The sequence below is a fragment of the Microcaecilia unicolor genome, chromosome 13, assembly GCF_901765095.1.
Source record: "Microcaecilia unicolor chromosome 13, aMicUni1.1, whole genome shotgun sequence".
Lineage (NCBI taxonomy): Eukaryota > Metazoa > Chordata > Amphibia > Gymnophiona > Siphonopidae > Microcaecilia > Microcaecilia unicolor.
The window spans coordinates 36,171,101-36,191,926 of NC_044043.1; the positions used below are offsets into that span (position 1 = coordinate 36,171,101).

Consider the following 20,826-nt stretch of genomic DNA (forward strand, 5'->3'; position numbering starts at 1 on the left):
TTCTAGAGTTGCCCCTTATATTCACTACCTCCCTCATTCTATAACAGGTTGCCTTTTGCGTGCTTAAATTTACAGAATATTGCCATCCATGCGAGTAAATGAACACTTACGCATGGAAATGGCAGTGCACCTGACAGCAATTCTAGAATTATCCCCCAGATTCTAAATGATGCGCAAATTTATGCAAGCAAAATTGCACACTACTCTAAGATGTGTGTGTACTGAAATTGGCTAACATGCCAGGTTTCAGCTGGCATATATCCGCATGCCTACAGTTTGGCACTGAAATTGGCTCTAAGCAGTATTCTATAAACGGTGCAACTCAGAGTGTCGTTTATAAAATAGCTCTGTGTGTGGATTTTTTGGCACCCATAATTGGACACCATTTACTAAATTGTCCTATATGCTTAACATGCATTGCACATAAATTGTTGGGTGTTCACAGGAGAGGGGCATGGGTAGGTCCAACATTGAGGTGGACTACTTGCAGAATACTGCATGTTGCACACATAAATGTAGCCAACACCTACAGAAGGTGAACTCTCCACAGGAGAAATGAAAGCCAAATACACGAACAGTGGATCCAAAAAAGTCCTCTCACAATTGGTGTTTCCTAAACAAGGTCTTTATTCAAATCAATAAAAACAACCCAACATGATTTCTTTATTCAAATCAATATTTGTGATGTGAATTATTACGTTTATTTTTACTCATAGACCCCTGACGCAGGCCTTACGGCCAAAACACGAATCGTGTCGAGTTGTTTTTATTGATTTGAATAAAGACCTTGTTTAGGAAACACCAATTGTGAGAGGACTTTTTTGGATCCACTGTTTGTGTATTTGGCACACATAAATGTCACATCTAGGCACTAACATTTGAGCAGGCCATAGACTCATTGTAAATATTAGTACCTACACTTAGGCAGGCTTATTCCGGGTTATGCTAATATTTTATATGGACACTTACCTGCCCAAGGGGCTCATTTTCAAAAGAGAGAAACGTCCAAAAAGTGTCATAAAGCACCATTTGGATGGATTTCTTCTCAAAATGTCCAAATCGGTATAGGCGCAACGTGAGGGGAAAAGCAGCCACAGGGCAGGCAATGTAGCGGAGAACAGCATTGGAGGAAGGCTTCTGCTGGCAGGGCTTGGGGTCCCCCCCCCCCCACCAGTCAAATCAGAGGCCCTGAAGCCCTGTGTCTGCTCCTCCCCATCCTCTAATGGGGGCCCGGTGCTGGAGTTTTCTCCTGCTCCTGTCGGGACGCAATCACCCAGATCCTGTCAGGAGCAGGAGAGAGAGACCCTGGCGCCGGGCCCCCATTGGATGCTGGGCCCGGGGGGGAATCTTGCTCCCCCCCACCTCTCGGCGGCCCTGGGGGTGAATTCTATATATGGTGCCTAAAAAAAATCAGGGAACAGAAGAAAAGATGCAGATCTTGTTGAAAAAACCCCCAGTCTTTAATGAATCTATCGGTGCTCCCAGGGTTCACAAACAGATCCCCAACATGGCCATATTTTGTCAAGTGTACAGGCTGTGTCAGGAAGACATACATTGACCAGTGTTGCTGGAGTCTTTAACTTTGCACCAACTGGTTCTTAATGCCCCTGACGCAGCCTGTACTTATGGCGAAACATGGTCATGTCGGACATCTGTTTGTGAACCCTGGGAGCATCGATACCATTCATTAAAGTCTGCTTCTTTTCTACTGTTCCACGGTGGATATTGTAGACTGATTGCTTTCTTGTTTCCTTACGCCTACAAAATCAGCACAGAACAAAGTGCTATTCTATAAGACGCACTTAAAGTTAGGCACGGTTTATAGAATAGTGCTTAAGTGCAGGGGTCATGTGTAAATTTAGGCACCATTTGCACCGATGAAAACATGGTGCAAATGCCCACATCTAAATTTAGGCATGGAGGGGCATAATCGAACGGGGCGCCCAAGTTTTCCTGGGGCCGTCCTCGCAGCACGGCTCCATGAAGGGGCGGGGAAACCCGCATTATCGAAACAAGATGGGTGTCCATCTTTCATTTTGATAATACGGTCAGGGATGCCCAAATCTCAACATTTAGGTCGACCTTAGAGATGGTTGTCCTTAGGTTGTCCTTAGAGATGGTCGTCCCCGGTTTTCGGCGATAATGAAAACCGAGGACGCCCATCTCAGAAACGACCAAATCCAAGCCATTTGGTCATGGGAGGAGTCAGCATTTGTAGTGCACTGGTCCCCCTCACATGCCAGGACACCAACCGGGCACCCTAGGGGGCACTGCAGTGGACTTCACAAATTGCTCCCAGGTGCATAGCTCCCTTACCTTGTGTGCTGAGCCCCCCAAACCCACTCCTCACAACTCTACACCACTACCATAGTCCTAAGGGGTGAAGGGGGGCACCTACATGTGGGTACAGTGTGTTTCTGGTGGATTTTGAAGGGCTCACATTTACCACCACAAGTGTAACAGGTAGGGGGGGATGGGTCTGGGTCCGCCTGACTGAAGTGCACTGCACCCACTAAAACTGCTCCAGGGACCTGCATATTGCTGTCATTTGAGGCTGGCAAAAAAACAAAATTTAAGGTTTTTTTTTTTTTTAGGGAGGGAGTTGGTGACCACTGGGGGAGTAAGGGGAGGTCATCTCCAATTCCCTCCGGTGGTCATCTGGTCAGTTCGGGCACCTTTTTGAGGCTTGGTTGCAAGAAAAAATGGATCACGTAAAGTCAACCAAGTGCTTGTCAGGGATGCCCTTCTTTTTTCCATTATCGGCCAAGGACGCCCATCTCTTAAGCACACCCCAGTCCCGCCTTAGCTATGCTGCCGACACCCCCCCCCCCGTAAACTTTGGTCGTCCCCACGACGGAAAGCAGTTGGGGGCGCCCAAAATCAGCTTTCGATTATGCCGAATTGGGCGACCCTGAGAGATGAACGCCCATCTCCCGATTTGTGTCGAAAGATGGGCGCCCTTCTCTTTCGCAAATAAGCCTGATAATGACCCAGTTGCACACATAACTTGAAGCTGCATCTTTGCTCAGCCCCAAAATGCCCATGACCCATTTCTGTGCCCCCTTTTTGGGCTGTGTGTAGAATTTAGGCACAGATCCCATGCCTAAATTTACACATGTAAATACAAATTAAATCCAATTAGTGCCAAAACTTGCTTGTTAAAAAGCCAATTATTGCCACTAATTGGCTCGTTATTCAATTAAATTGTGCACACAAATTGGGTATACACCCAAATTTGCATGCGCAATTTTTGGCAAGTTTTATAGAATTAGAGGTTGGCGCAGAATGCCCTTTACAGAACACAAGTTTAGCGCAGATCTTTCTGGTGCCTGTCTTTGGGCACCATTTACTGAATCCAGCCCTCAATGTCAAGTGGCAGCCCTACCATTAGGCCAACTGAGGCAGGGGCCTCAAGCAGCTCTGTCCCCTTTCCTCCTCAACCCTCTTCCCCACATTTACCTTATTTTTTTTTCTTTTCCAAAAGGTGACAGTGGCAGCGATTCCTGTAGGCTGCTCTGCGCCGCCACTGGCCTCTTCTCACTATTGCGGCCCACCTCTTGATGTAACTTCCTATTTACTCAGAGGTGGGATACAGTAGAGCAAAGAGGCCGGTGGCACCATGGCAGGACAGGGAACCGCTGTCACTGCCACCTTTTGGACAAGAAAAAAATAAGGTAAACATGGGGAAGAGAGTTGAGGAGGGAATGAGGGAGATGCCAGACCAGGCGCGGGCAGGGGCAGGATCCCTGCCTCGGGTGGCAGATTGTCTTGGGCTGCCCCTACTAAGTGTGCATGCCTCAACAAATAAACACACATAAATATGGTGCCTACTTTCTTTTCCTGAATAACAAAAAGCCATCCCTTTAAAGAAGTGCCCGCCCCATGTAACATAGTAAATGACGGCAGATAAAGACCTGTACGGTCCATCCAGTCTGCCCAACAAGATAACCTCATTTTATATGCTATGTGATACTTTATATGTATACCCAAGTTTGATTTGTCCTTGCCTTTCTCAGAGCACAGACCGTAGAAGTCTGCCCAGTACTGTTCTTGTACTAAGTTCTGAAGCTAACATTGAAGCCCCTTACAATTTACACTCCAGCCCATCCCTATCTATTCAGTCACAATCAGGGCGTAGACCGTAGAAGTCTGCCCAGCTCCCGTTTTCTTTCCCAATTACTGGCGTCGCCACCCAATCTCCCCTAAGATTCCATGAAACCATTCCTTCTAAACAGGATTCCTTTGTGTTTATCCCATGCATGTTTGAATTCCATTACCGTTTTCATCTCCACCACCTCCCGCGGGGAGGGCATGCCACATATCCACCACCCCCTCCGTGAAAAAAATACTTCCTGACATTAGTCCTCAGTCTGCCCCTCTTCAACCTCAATTCATGTCCTCTAGTTCTACCGCCTTCCTGTCTCCGGAAAAGGTTCATTTGTGTATGGCAAGAATGCCTGGCTCATCTGATCCCTATAATAAATTGGGGTAGGCACCAAATCAGAAAATTATGGAGTCTGGTCTGTCTGGAGCATCACTTCTTTGCAATTTGGCACAGCATACTTTCTTTCCACTTGCTTTTTTATCAAAAGCATATTATAAAACAATCAACTGATTTTGCCTCATTTTTCATGAGATTTTTGTCACAATTCTCAGTTGACTCCATTTCCCTAGATTTTCTACTTTTTATTTGAAAAACTTCTGTTTAATATATCATATTGGAAGAACTGGCACAAAATTATCATGAGAAATTCCTGGCAAGATGAGAAACTGACTTTCACACATCCTGAATTTCCTTTTTTTTTTTTTTTTCCACTTCTCAGCTGACTGGCATATGTTTAGCTTAGCATTTCAAGCTAGCTGCCAGCCCAAAAACATATGGGGAAAAATGATACTTAAAAAGTTATATTCAACATAATTATCAGGGTTTATTATTCTTCCAGGATCCCAGATGAACTTATAGCCCCTGCTAGGCCTGTAGTGGAACAGCTTGTGAAGTGCAAGCTCTTGCCTCGGTAGGCCAAGAAGCCGTTCAAACTACTCCCAAGGAGGAACTAGAACAGTCTTGACTATTTTGGGTGGCACATACTTTAGACAATATTGTGGTAGAGCCATACTGCCATCTGGTGTTAGTTTGTTCTAACTAAAGAGGATTTAAGGACTAGATTTGAGTTTACTTTTTAAAACATTAAGGGGTCCTTTTATAAAGGCGCGCTGAAAAATGGCTTGCGGTAGTGTAGGCGCAGGTTTTGGGTGTGCGATGATACATTTTTGAGCACGCCTGTAAAAAAAGGCCTTTTTAAAAAATGTTTGCCGAAAATGGACGTGCTGCAAAATCAAAATTGCCGCGCATCCATTTTGGGTCTGAGACCTTACCGCCAGCCATTGACCTTGCGGTAAGGAATCCACACAGTAATGACCTATGTGTGTCAAATGCCATTTGGCGCGCGTCCGTTATATGCATCCGAAAATTAAAAAAATATTTTTCAGACGTGCGTATTGGATGCACGCCAAAAATGAAATTACCACAAGAGCCACACGGTAGCCGGGCAGTAACTCCATTTTGGTATACGTTGGGCACACGTACACACGCGGCTTAGTAAAAGGACCCCTAAGTGGAAAAAGCCTTCAGAAAATGGAAGAAGGAACTGACTGAGAATAATAAGAAACGGCATAAGGAATGTCAAGTCAAATGCAAAGCGCTGATAAGGAAAGCTAAGAGGGACTTCGAAAAAAAAGATTGCATTGGAGGCAGAAACACATAATAAAATGTTTTTTAGGTATATGAAAAGTAGGAAGCCGGCAAAAGAATCAGTTGGACCGCTAGATGACCGAGGAGTAAAAGGGGGCGATCAGGGAAGACAAGGCCGTAGCGGAGAGATTAAATGAATTTTTTGCTTCGGTCTTCACCGAGGAAGATTTGGGTGGGATACCGGTGCCGGAAATGGTATTCGAAGCTGACGAGTCGGAGAAACTTAATGAATTCTCTGTAAACCTGGAGGATGTAATGGGGCAGTTCATAAGTACATAAGTAATGCCATACTGGGAAAAGACCAAGGGTCCATCGAGCCCAGCATCCTGGCCAATCCAGGCCAAGGGCACCTGGCAAGCTTCCCAAACGTACAAACATTCTATACATGTTATTCCTGGAATTTTGGAGTTTTCCAAGTCCGTTTAGTAGCGGTTTATGGACTTGTCCTTTAGGAAACCGTCCAACCCCTTTTTAAACTCTGCTAAGCTAACCGCCTTCACCACGTTCTCCCGGCAACGAATTCCAGAGTTTAATTACACGTTGGGTGAAGAAACATTTTCTCCGATTTGTTTTAAATTTACTACACTGTAGTTTCATCGCATGCCCCCTAGTCCTAGTATTTTTGGAAAGCGTGAACAGACGCTTCACATCCACCTGTTCCACTCCACTCATTATTTTATATACCTCTATCATGTCTCCCCTCAGCCGTCTCTTCTCCAAGCTGTATAGCCCTAGCCTCCTTAGTCTTTCTTCATAGGGAAGTCGTCCCATCCCCGCTATCATTTTAGTAGCCCTTCGCTGCACCTTTTCCAATTCTACTATATCTTTCTTGAGATGCGGCGACCAGAATTGAACACAATACTCAAGGTGCGGTCGCACCATGGAGCGATACAACGGCATTATAACATCCTCACACCTGTTTTCCATACCTTTCCTGATAATACCCAACATTCTATTCGCTTTCTTAGCCGCAGCAGCACACTGAGCAGAAGGTTTCAGTGTGTTATCGACAGACACCCAGATCCCTTTCTTGATCCGTAACTCCTAACGTGGAACCTTGCATGACGTAGCTATAATTCGGGTTCTTTTTTCCCACATGCATCACCTTGCACTTGCTCACATTAAACATCATCTGCCATTTAGCCGCCCAGTCTCCCAGTCTCGTAAGGTCCTCTTGTAATTTTTCACAATCCTGTCGCGATTTAACGACTTTGAATAACTTTGTGTCATCAGCAAATTTAATTACCTCGCTAGTTACTCCCATCTCTAAATCATTTATAAATATATTAAAAAGCAGCGGTCCTAGCACGGACCCCTGAGGAACCCCACTAACTACCCTTCTCCATTGTGAATACTGCCCATATTAACCCCACTCTCTGTTCCTATCCTTCAACCAGTTTTTAATCCACAATAGGACATTTCCTCCTATCCCATGACCCTCCAATTTCCTCTGTAGCCTTTCATGAGGTACCTTGTCAAACGCCTTTTGAAAATCCAGATACACAATATCAACCGACTCCCCTTTGTCCACATGTTTGTTCACTCCTTCAAAGAATTGAAGTAAATTGGTCAGGCAAGATTTCCCCACACAAAAGCCATGCTGACTTGGTCTCAGTAATCCATGTCCTCGGATGTGCTCTGTAATTTTGTTTTTGATAATAGCCTCTACCATTTTCCCCGGCACCGACGTCAGACTCACCGGTCTATAATTTCCCGGATCTCCCCTGGAGCCTTTTTTAAAAATGGGCGTTACATTGGCCACCCTCCAATCTTCCGGTACCACGCTCGATTTTAAGGATAAGTTGCATATCACTAGCAGTAGCTCCGCAAGCTCGTTTTTCAGTTCTATCAGTACTCTAGGATGAATACCATCCGGTCCAGGAGATTTGCTACTCTTCAGTTTGCCGAACTGCCCCATTACGTCCTCCAGGTTTACCGTGAAGTCAGTAAGTTTCTCCGACTCGTCCGCTTGAAATACCATTTCCGACACCGGTATCCCACCCAAATCTTCCTCAGTGAAGACCGAAGCAAAGAATTCATTCAGTCTCTCCGCTACGTCTTTGTCTTCCTTGATCACCCCTTTTACCCCGCGGTCATCCAGCAGCCCAACCAATTCTTTTGCCGGCTTCCTGCTTTTAATATACCGAAAAAATTTTTTACTATGTTTTTTTGCCTCTAATGCTATCTTTTTTTCATACTCCCTCTTGGCCTTCTTAATCTGCGCCTTGCATTTGCTTTGACACTCCTTATGCTGTTTCTTGTTATTTTCAGACGGTTCCTTCTTCCATTTTCTGAAGGCGTTTCTTTTAGCCCTAATAGCTTCCTTCACCTCACTTTTCAACCAGGCCGGGTGTCTTTTGGACTTCCGTCTTTCTTTTCTAATTCGCGGAATATGTATGGCCTGGGCCTCCAGGATGGTATTTTTTAACAGCGTCCACGCCTGTTGTACAGTTTTTACTCTCTCAGTTGCCCCCCTAAGTTTTTTTTTACTGTTCTTCTCATTTTATCATAGTCTCCTTTTTTAAAGTTAAACGCTAACGTATTTGACTTTCTGTGTACAGTTACTTCAAGGTCGATGTCAAAACTGATCATATTATGGTCACTGTTATCAAGCGGCCCCAGTACCATAACGTCCCTCACCAGATCATGCGCTCCACTAAGGACCATGTCTAGAATTTTTCCTTCTCTCGTCGGCTCCTGCACCAGTTGCTCCATAAAGCTGTCCTTGATTTCATCAAGGAATTGTATCTCTGTAGCGTGTCCCGATGTTACATTTACCTAGTCTATATTTGGATAATTGAAGTCACCCATTATTATCACATTGCCCATTTTGTTCGCGTCTCTGATTTCTTTTATCATTTCTGTGTCTACCTGCTCATCCTGGCGAGGTGGACGGTAGTACACTCCTATCACCATTTTTTTCCCTTTTATACATGGAATTTCAACCCACAGTGATTCAAAGGTGTGATTTGTGTCCTGCTGAATTTGTAATCTATATGAGTCAAGGCTCTCTTTAATATACAATGCTACCCCTCCACCAGTCCGGTCTACCCTATCATTACAATATACTTTGTACCCCGGTATGACAGTGTCCCACTGGTTATCCTCCTTCCACCAGGTCTCAGTAATGCCTATTATATCCAATTTTTCATTTAGTGCAATATATTCCAACTCTCCCATCTTATTTCTTAGACTCCTAGCATTTGCATATAGACATTTCAGAGTATGTTTGTTGTTCTTATTTGCATGATGCTTAGTACCTGACACTATTGATTTGACATCTTTTGTCTGATCTTTAGTTGTATTTAAGGGCACCTGGCCTACCATGGTCTGTTGTGCAACCTCACTATCCAGAAACCCTATCTTCCCTGTTTGTGAGGTATCTTTGCAAGATACCTTTTCCTGAACCATACGCTTTTGAAGAGTAGCAAATCTCCTGGACCAGATGGTATTCATCCCAGAGTACTGATAGAACCGAAAAATGAGCTTGCGGAGCTATTGTTAGAAATATGTAATTTATCCTTAAAATCGAGGGTGGCCAATGTAACGCCGATTTTTTAAAAAGGTTCCAGGGGAGATCTGGGAACAGTTTCCTGTCAGTGGTCCACTGCTTATGGAGAAAGCTAACCAGCTAGCTGAAAGTCTTGGACTAAATGAATTCAAAGCCACTGTTGGATGGTTGGAAAGATGGAAGGAGAGGAACAGCATAAAATTCAAGAAACAGCATGATGAGAAACAAGACGCTGATGACTTTGGTGCTGAAAATTGGGCTGTTTCAGTTCTTTCTACCATGTTGAACGAGTTTGCGCCTCGTGACATTTTCAATGCTGACGAAAATGGTCTCTACTGGTGAGCGATTCCTGATGGAACACTTGCATTCAAACATGCCGAAACTACTGGAGGTAAAACATCGAAGGACCAACTGACAATCCTCCTTTGCTTCAATATGGATGGGAGTGAGAAGTTGGACCCCCTTGTCATTGGAAAGAGCAAACAGCCCCGTTGCTTCAAGAAAGTTAAGCGACTTCCTGTGTCATACGAGACTAATGCAAATTCATGGATGACTGGGGAAATTTGGAAGCAGTGGCTAAAGAAGTTAGACACTAGAATGCGGGCACAAAAGCATCAGATTTTGCTGCTTAGTGATAATTGTGCTGCACACAGGGATGATGTCAGGCTGTCTAACGTCAAGGTGATCTTCCTGCCACCAAGCACTACCTCTCTGATCCAACCTATGAATCAGGGCATAATAGGCAATTTCAAACAATATTATCGGGCTCTTGTGCTACGTTGTCTGATGAGCAGTGAAGTAGCTACGCAGGGCCTGGGCCTCCGTAGATTTGGCCCTGGACCCCCCTGACAATGACCCTCTCTACCCCCCTCCCGCCGCCAACCTGCTGTCACCTACCTTTGCTGGTGGGAGACCCAAACCCCCGCCAGCCGAGGTCCCCGCAAAAGGCTTCCTTTTGTTTCTGACGTCCTGCACGGCGGCGGCAATGGCGGGGGGTAGGTATTGGCAATGGGGGGATCGGCGGTGCCCGGGGGGCTAAAATGTGCCCCTCATCTCGGGCTCTGGACCCCCCTCCTGCCGAAGTCTGGCTACGCCCCTGCTGATGAGCATTATGGATGACCAGTCTGGCAAGGATAAATGTGCTGTTGAACTGGCTCATAAACTATCACTGTTGGATTCCCTACATATGGAGAAAGAAGCCTGGAATCATGTTACACAGGCAACCATTGTGAACTGCTACAAGCGGGGAAGCTTTGTTAAGGATCTGGAGAGGGACGAAACAGATGCAGCTGTTACAAACGTGTCAGATGAAGAGGTTATTGACATCCCAGTCAGTGTTACTGAAGAGAAGTTCCATCGCTACGTAGCTGTTGATTACGATCTTCAAACAGCTAAAGACAGCACTGATGTCGATATATGCGCCTACACGCAGGCAGCAATGGCTGATAATGGAACAGATGACGAAATGAACAGCGAGGCACATGCTGACGAAATTCAACAACCTCCTCCTGTCACATTTGCAAGAGCGCTGGAGTCTCAACACCGTGCGGGCCTATCTGGAGGCCACTGGATGTCAGTGCTATGACAGTTTTTACCGTCTGGCAGATGTAGTCTATTGAACTCACAGACCCAAGATTGTACAGAGGACTATAACTGATTACTTCAAGTAAGCCTAACATCAGTTAATGGAGACTGAATACTGTACGTATAATAACGAACAGTACTGTACATATGTTTATCAGATGTCAAGCTTCTTTGGGTCACAACGGTTAAGTGCATGCTCCGGTTAACTGCATGCATTTCTTTGGTCCCAGACCCTTGCACTTAAGCGGATTGCACTGTATAAGCTATCTGAAATCAGCATTTTGTGTATGTAATATGTTTATAAAATAATAGCCTTGGTCCAGAGGAGTCAATGGTTTATGCTTCCTTGCCATGGCTGAGTTAAGTTGATGAACGGCAATAATAAACATTTTAAAACAGGGGACAAAATTCCATGTTAATTATGAATTCAGGTTCATGGCACCATCACCTAGTCAGTCAGTTCCAACTGAACTGGAAGCCCAAAAGGACAGATGTTAAAACCCTCTGTGTTCATTTTGTAAAACACTGTTCTTCTTTTTTTCAACATTTTAAATTATACAATCACATCATGAAGAATGCAACCGAAGCAATTAAGCAAAATATACATTAAGAAAATCAACAAGAAAAATATAAACACTGTTCTTCTGATAAATACCCAGTATACCGGAATATAACTTACCTTGAACTACTACTGAAAAAGGTGTGAGTAGAATCCAAATAAATAAAGTATGATGGTAGACATTACGACAGCAAGTCTAGAACTGAGTGCCTCCAATTAGATATCTACTTTCCATTAAAGAATACAAGTGTGACTAGGTATTAATGCAGCTAACATTTAGGTGCTCACACTTATGCCAGCCATAGAACTGGTATAAATACATGTGCCTAAGTGCAGCAGGGACACATAGAAATATACGAAGAAAAATGTAGGCAGATAGACCAAATGTCCTAACCAGTCTGCCCATCCACACCATCTACTCTCCCCATCACTCCCTTAGAGGTCCTATGTACTTGTTCCAACCTCTCTTGAATTCATATTGTTTTCGTAAGCTACACGTGTATGTGGGAAAGCCCTGCCTATGCCTGGCTCATGCTCCTCCCCTTTGAAACATGCCCTCACCCCTCCCAGCCGTCCAGGTAGGCCCTCCCCCTGGGCCTACCTGTAGCCCTGGTGGTCCGTGGTAGTCATTGAGGACAGGAGCGCAGGCCCCTCACTCCTGCCCCATGCAGCCGCTGAAGGAAAATGGCTGCCATGACCTCTCACAGCAGTTCGCGGTACTATATAATACCGCTGTACTACACAGTACTGTGAGAGGTCGCAGCAGCCATTTTCTTTCAGCGGCTGCAAGGAGCAGGAAGAGGGGCCTGTGCTCCTGCCCCCAATGACTACCATGGACCACCAGGGCTACAGGTAGGCCTAGGCCCTATATTCAGTGTCAGGACCCACATAGCTAGGCCAGCCAAAGTTAAACAGCTTTGGAGCTGTCCTAAATTTGGCCACTTAGCTGTGCAAGTGCTGGCACTGAATAATACCAGCACCCGTATAACCCCGAGCTCTTCCCTAACGCTGCTCCCGTACTGCCCCTGACCTGCCCTTTTTTTTGGCAACAGTTAGAGACGATATTCAGTGCCACTGGATATCGGGGGTAAACAGCAACAAGTGATTTAAGTTGGCAGGAGCATCTCCTACCCGATTAAATTGCTTTGAATATTGGCCTTACAGTAATTTAAATGTTATATGGAGTTCAGCTGGCAGCCACTGCAAAAACTGAAACAGAGGAGATGTACAATCAAATCTCTGTTTACCCAAATCAGCTTAGCAGCATAACTTTGGATCAGCTGAACCTTTCTTAGAACCTTTTTTGGAAGATCTAGATATAAAATATTATGGAAATCGATATGCAAAAGTGTATACATTAATGTATGTTAACGTACTAATGGCTGGCGGAAATGGTCACATGGCAAGTGCTTCACATCCATTTCTTTTTAAAAATAAAACTGCCTTTTACCCGCTACGGTAAAAGTGGGCCTCGGAGCACATCAAAAACACTCACTAATGCCAGCACAGGCACCCTTTTGCAGCAGCTTCATAAAAGAACCCCCAAAAAAGCTAATCAGTGCCAATTAGTCCCAATCAAGCCCAACTATATTTATTAGTTGTTTACACCAATTAAAAAGCTAATTAAACATTTAATGTGTGTGTAGCTGACACTATTCTATAACTTGCACATGCAACATGATAGATTTAGGGGGCAAGAGGGCAATAATAAAAAGACTTTATATGGGTGAACACCCGTTTACGCACATGAAAACGTAATTTTTGTCCCTCCCCACCCCCCACCCCCATATGTGGGTAAAACTACCTTCCTCCCAAATATAACATCAATGGCTGACCTTGATTTGAAATGGTGGTTTCATGAGGTATGCAACTTTTCTCAGTAAAAGCATGAAGTTTGGATTAAGATTTAACTGGATGTTACAAAAATATTTTTCTAATGTAAGAGATACAGAAGTTGATTCAAAATGTCACAGCAGTTTATATGATGGAGTCATGGAAACACAGAATGTGACAGTAGTCCTCAACTACTTGAATTTTCTGTACTTATGATTATAATTTCATGCATCAACAACCTGTATGTTACTCAAGATAATAATGTATTGTTGTTAATATTTTTTTTATTTATCTTTTTTGTTACATTTGTACCCTGTGCTTTCCCACTCATGGCAGGCTCAATGTGGCAGGCAATGGAGGGTTAAGTGACTTGCGCAGAGTCACAAGGAGCTGCCTGTGCCGGGAATTAAACTCAGTTCCTCAGTTCCCCAGGACCAAAGTCCACCACCCTAACCACTAGGCCACTCCTCCACTGTTGCTACTATTTGAGATTCTACATGGAATTTTGCTATTCCACTAGCAACATTCCATGTAGAAGTCGGCCCTTGCAGATCTCACCAATGTGGCCGCGCAGGCTTCTGCTTCTGTGAGTCTGACGTCCTGCACGTACGTGCAGGACGTCAGACTCACAGAAACAGAAGCCTGCGCAGCCTTCTATATGGAATGTTGCTAGTGGAATAGCAACATTCCATGTAGAATCTCCAATAGTAGCAACATTCCATGTAGAATCTCCAATAGTATCTATTTTATTTTTGTTACATTTTTACCCTGCGCTTTCCCACTCATGGCAGGCTCAATGCGGCTTACATGGGGCAATAAAGGGTTAAGTGACTTGCCCAGAGTCACAAGGAGCTGCCTGTGCCGGGAATTAAACTCAGTTCCTCAGTTCCCCAGGACCAAAGTCCACCACCCTAACCACTAGGCCACTCCTCCACTCCATTATTATAACGTTTGATGTACATTATAGTCAATACTTTTCTTATACTTACTTGTTGCTATCTTCAATGCTATATTGATTACTTGCTGTAAGCCACATTGAACTCAAGATACCTTGGGATAATGTGGGATATAAATGTCACAAATAAATAAAGAAAACTGCAAATGCAGAGTGCGATTAAGGTACATGTAGTGCAACCCAATGACAAGTGAGACCTCAGTCAGCTCCTTTACCGAATCAAGCACAGGCAAACTGAACCATAAAATGTGGAATTGGAAGCAGCAGTTGAAATGCTATTACACTCAGGAAAAAGTATGCTATATAAGTCACAATGATATCCCCAATTAATCTCTCTATACCAAGCCGGGTGATTTAACATTAATAATAGGAAATAGGTAACATGCAAATCAGTTGTTTTTCAAGTCATTACAATATTGGGAGGAAAAGTATTGCAAATTGTGTAAGTGTTAAGGTTTTCTTGTTTTATTACTACACTCAAATATTTAAAGATGATATTAGATTAAAACAGTAACAATAATGTTACAATAATTTTAAAAACATGCTAAAATGGTTAAAATACAATTATCACAGCTGTGTAAACTAACAGTACTTTGCTTTCTGTCAATAATGTAAATTACACTTCAACAATAGTGCTCTTTACAATCAATACTATCAATTAATACCTCTGTGGCACTTTAAACTTTTCAACACAGTCTTCTTAATGCATATAATAACCTTGACTTCAGATCTCCAGTGTGTTTATTGATTATTTACTACATAAACTACACCTCTCCGCTGTACCGTTGGATTGTACTACTATTATAACAGCGGGAATCCTCATTAGTCTAGGTTAATAGTTTTTTGCTTTTTTATACTTATTCTTCCTTTTTAATATCATACGATTTTGCACTTATCTTTTCTTCCAGGCTGTCTCACTGGTTTGCTTTCTGTCAATAATGCAAACTATCTCACCAAAGTAGGAATCCCAGTATTGCTTCAGGATTCTATCGTGACAGTTCACTATGACAACATAAGTCAAGAAGAGCTTCAGATAAGTACAACAACATTCTCAAACTTTAATGCAACTCTATTTTAGATCTGGGTAATCAACTTATATGTCTACGTGCATGCAGGATGGTAATGATGACGCTACTTAGCTTTTTTATGTTTCAACATTTTATTGAGCTACTTAGCTTTTTGCCAGTTCACTGATACCTTGTTTAGGCTCTGCTCTGAAATCCAATCCAGTACACACTATCAACTTGCATGTGCGGAAACCTACTACTCCAACTTTAAGAAACCAGGAGCATAACAGGACACCCAATTTTTGATGGGCCTGGAACCAAGATGGGTGGGCAGAAGAACTCTGCCTTGTCCCACAAGTGATTTGGTCTCTCCCTCTCTCACCTGTACGCCATATGGTCTCTCAAACATCCCCTTTCCCCCGCATACTTTTTAAATAGCAGATTTTCACCAGCAGCGAGCAGCAGCTAATACACACTGCTCATGTAGGCGGGAACACATCAGAAGGAAGGCTGTGGGGCCGGTGCGAGCAGTATGTATCAGTCGCTGCTCGCTGCAGGCGAAGATCTGCTATTTACAAGGTATGCAGGAGGGCCAGTTGTTGGGAGTTTTCAGCTGGTGGGGCTTAGGAATCCCTGCCAACTGCATCATAGATGTGCTGCTACTGGGTGGGCCTGAGCTCAAAGTGGATGGGTCTGGGCCTACTCGGGCCCACCCTTGGCTACGCCAATGTAAGGAGCACAAAAAAGAAACTTTTTCTCCCCATCTAGCTCTATGTGTGTCCCTATCTGACTTTGATAGTTTCTTCTTAGAAACAGGCCATGTTCACTAGCTACTGGAACCAAAAGATGATTGTTTTAGCCCTGACTACAGTATTCCCTCTCCACTTAGCAAGCTGCTATCAGCTTTTTGTTGTCTGTGCACACACCACACAAAATCACTTCCACAATCTGTAAAAAGTCTTGGCAGCACTGGATTATCAAACAGGGCCTCCACTGCTCTCTCTTGTATCCACAAATGTACCCACCCCCCCCCCCCCCCCCCCCCCCCACCCCCCAACATTCCAGCTGCAGTTTCTCTCTGCCAGATTTCAACATTCTATAAAACATTCAAAATTTATAACACAAAACCTCTCTGAAGCTACTCTCCTTAAACATTAAAGTTCCAATCCAGCTTCCCACTCTCATGCTGCAGAACAAGGAAACCCAGCAGAACCAAATTAACTATTCCGTAAATTATTTCTGGTTTTAGATCAATCAGCAAAACAAGAAAAACAGGAACCCTCGCAGTCCCAAAGACACATCAAACATAGCGAAGGTGACAAAAAAAGCAGAAGCTAGACAATGTTGATGATGTACTCAATTTTATTCAAACATCCAAAAACTCAACAAGAGTCGTGTTTCGGCCATAATGGCCTGCATCAGGAGTCTTCCGTCGGGTGTTCTATAGGACTTGCTAGCTATCCAGCAGAATGTAAAACTCCTAACCCAAAAAAACAGACCTCTTGCAACAAAATTCAAACGTGTAGTGCTGCAAGATTTGGATAGCCAGTGTTTAGTTAGTTTTCTTAAACCCTGATTACATTTCACTTCCCCACAATTAAGGATCCTCTGTGTTTATTCCATGCTCTCAAATTCTGATACTGTTTTGACACAAACACTATTAGGACATTTGTTCTCTGTGAACAAATATGTCCTCACTTTACCCTCATTGTATTTATTTATATATTCTGACTTTACAAATATTTCTTCAAGAGCAAAATACAACAGTGGAATAATATTAGAAATAATCACAAAGCAAAATGAAAAGCAAGCATCCAAAAAAATAAATAAATAAAGAATAGCATCAGCACTAAAAGAACAAACAGCAGCATAAATGTAAAACCATAATCAAAATTAAGAAGAAACAGAAGCAGAACAAATGAAATAACATAGGCCTTTGATAAAATCATAAAACTGGAAAACTTCAATCATTGCTGAAAAGCTTGATTAAATGAAAAGACCTGACCAAGGGGGAAGGTTATCAACACGGGCTACTGTTAAATTGGGTTATTTTACCACAAGTCACGATATTTTTACAAAGGGTCCCATTTTCCCCAAACTTTAGGGGGATCTTTTACTAAATCTTAGCTCGATTTATCTGCAGCAGGGCCCATTTTATTCCTATGGGCCCTGCTGCAGATAACTCGAGTTAATCTTTCGTAAAAGGCCCCCTCTGTAAAAAGTGCTACAAATTATATGTGCAAATTTGGGCACACACTCAATCTGAGCATGCAATTTAATTAAATGAGGGAATTCGCACTGATAATCGTGATCTTAACAAGCAATTATTGCTGCTAATTGGAATTAAATATTTACACGCATAAATTTAGGCATGGGTCCAAAAAAGGAGCAAAGCCATGGGCGGGCTGTGGGCAATCAGGTGCGTTCCTTTAATTTACATGCATTGTTATAGAATAAAAGGGATCCACGCCTAATTTACGCGTGGGGATTTACACCCTGACTATATTGGTGTACATGGTCAAACCTAAATGTAGTCGCAGTTTCCGGTGCAAAGCGCTATTCAATAAATGGCGCCCAACTTTAATTAGCGCTTAGCGCTATTTTTTTAGGTGTCATTTATAAAATTCAGTCCTGGTCTTAAAAGTATTTTGCTGCATTGGACGACCCTGACTGAACTGCCTGCGACCCGCTGGAGGATGCTGATGCTATCGTAAATGAGAATACAGCGTCAAGAGATTTATTCACTTGATAGCCTAGTGAGTTGCTGATTTCAAGAAGTGCGGGAACCTTTTTGGCTGACTTTGCCCTCCATAGCATGCAGTTATTTATTGAACTTTTAATGTTTCGAATGCTGTTATACTGAGCTCTTTATAGAATGCTCTCATGTGTGGGGGAAGGCGAGTGGGGGGAGGGGGAGAGTAGAATGTATTCTGTCAGGTTATATCAGATGTACATGTTGGTACTGGTTGTCTTGTCTTTTTCAAATAAAAAAGATTTAAACATAAAATTCGGTCCTATATGCAATGAGACCCTGTGCTAAAACAACCTGACCTGTGGTAAAATAAGCTGAAATTGCATAGCTTTAGATTTGGATGATGGAGACTTCCCATCCTCCACTCAGCTGGATAAATGTCCTAGGCTGGGCCTAAATTAATGTACCGTAGCCCCTCGACCCTTGCACAAGTCATCTGTAAAATCATCTGCGACTCACACAGAGCTGCCGTTAGCCAGGCGACCACGCATTTTTCTCTGTCCGTCTCCTAGAGGCATTCTATTGACTTGAAGCGATTGCCATCTAATTATCCACTTACCAGTAAAGGGAGTTTCAGGGAGACATTCATTTCCTTCTCGGCAGCCCTAGACCTTGCAGTAACCGATTGATTTTCAAACCTAATATGTACAACATTTACTTAAACATTTACAAGAACTTTTCTGTCATGCAAAACATAGGTTTGGATCGAATGGTACAAGCTGGTCTTTTCAAATAACCCTTGTAAATATAACCAATGTTTATAAAAAAGATTTCACTACAATAAAACAAAGAGCTTTGTCCATCATTAGGACTATATGGCATGAAGGCTTCTTTTAAACCCTCAAGAGGTTTATTATACTGAACCCGATAAACGGTAAGATTTGGGGGGGGGGGGAGATCACATTAGCTGTGATCTCCTCCCCCCAAATCTTACTTTTTATTGGGCTCGGTATACCTCTTAGATGTGAACCGTTTACAATCAGCTAGCAAATAGCATTCAAGAAGGATAAAGAGAAATTAACATGTTTATATAAAAACTTTTATCTCCCAGTATATCACAATTCATGACAACTAGCATAACATACATAATCCATTTCTACAACTTAACATACAACCAAACCTGCTATATCACAATTCATAAATTTAAGAGCATAATTTATGAGCATAAATTAGGAGCATAAATTAGGAGCATAGATTACGCTCGTAATTTAGAAGCGTAAATTTAGAAGCATAAATTTATGCTTCTAAATTACAAGCATACTCTATGCTCCAAAATAGATTATGCTCCTAAATTAGGAGCATAAATTTTAAGAGCGTAAATTTAGGAGTATAACCTTTTTTAGAATAAGGCCCTAAGTGGGGATCTTAACAGCGCCTAACTTTTGGGCACAAACTACTGATCTGGCCCTAAATGTGCCAGTAAGCAACAACAATGTCAAAAAAATTACAGACATTGTAATAACTGGTATTCAGACTACAAAGTTTTACACAAACTAGGACTGGGATCTAAAAATCTTTAAAAGATACTCTAGACTTTTTTTTAAACAGAATTGTACATATTTATTTGCCAGGAAGAATCCCACAAACCCAAAATGACTATAGGTTACAAAAACAAAATTGGATAGGAAAAAAGTTCCTGTTGATGAGCAGAGCAGCAACACCCTCATCCTCATATTCAGATGCAACCCAGCTTCACTGTCATCTGATAAAACACATGTTCTCTGGTGAGCATGCCTGCTTTCTTCACTAATGCAGAACTAGGAACTCAATTTATGTGAATTAAAATCAAAGATTTTAACTGCCTCCGAACACATCCACAATTTTTGTTTCTATACCTAACTCTGTAGAAATGTTCTGGGTACTTGTTTATGCCATTTTGGGGATTTCGGCAGACACAATTAGAAGATGTAGGTTACACAGCAGAAATAGCTCTTGTTCAGATGAGCTACAAGAGTTTCTTTCTCCTTGTGGCAGCTTCATTCTGCTGGATCTTACGTCAACCAGCAAGCGCTCGGAACCTTGGGGCACTCACTAGGTCATTACTCAGTCAGACTACGACAATGTAGTTTAGCACCTGAAGGCACTTGTAGAATATTCTAAAAACATTGCAGTAAAACTTCTTAATTGCACCCCTACATCTGGCCATGTCAGCCCACTACTCAGCACTGAGCACCGGTTCCCAGTGGTGTGTTAATCCCACTTTACATTCTGTGGCTCACAAAACCCTTTACATCATGTCAAACCACCTTATCCCTTTGTCTTCACAGCCAGCGAAATCCCAGATGGACTACCTTCTCTACATTGGGTGGTTACTGACTTTTGGAATTGGACCAGAGCTTTTTCTATGCAGATGCTGTTGGCTGCATTCTTTTACTTTTGACATTGGACCTCATTTTTCTTTTAAACACAGGTATTGCAGTATTTTGTGGACTTTGGTCCTGGGGAACTGAGGAACTGAGTTCAATTCCCACTTCAGGCACAGCTCCTTGTGACTCTGAGCAAGTCACTTAACCCTCCATTGCCCCAGGTACAAATAAGTACCTGTATACAATATGTAAGCTGCATTGAGCCTGCCATGAGTGGGAAAGCGCGGGGTACAAATGTAACAAAAATAAAATAAATAAAAATCTGTGAATGTATTGTGCAAACCTATGTGACCCCTGACAAACGTTCCAGCTTGGGTCCTGTTTCCATTAAAGTTGACATCTGGATATACTCTTGCTGTGTTTGTCCTTTCTTGGATCGCTGCTGCTCTTTGGTTGCCTATTCCCAATGGGAGACCATTCCCTAAGTTGCATTCTTTTATCTTGCCCAAGTACTCTATTCCTTTCCCAGACATCAGAGTTGAATCCTGCTACTGAAGATTTAAGAAG

At 42.9% G+C, this 20,826-nt stretch overlaps 1 long non-coding RNA gene across 1 annotated transcript; it reads right to left on the reverse strand.

Annotated features, from left to right (window-relative positions):
• Window positions 1-1,772: 1,772 nt before the first annotated feature.
• LOC115456754 lies at window positions 1,773-20,334 on the reverse strand. The gene is made up of 3 exons (XR_003939914.1): window positions 19,567-20,334; window positions 8,301-8,303; window positions 1,773-1,784 (listed from the first exon to the last, which is right to left on the reverse strand). It is a non-coding gene; the product is annotated as an uncharacterized LOC115456754 (long non-coding RNA).
• Window positions 20,335-20,826: the final 492 nt, after the last annotated feature.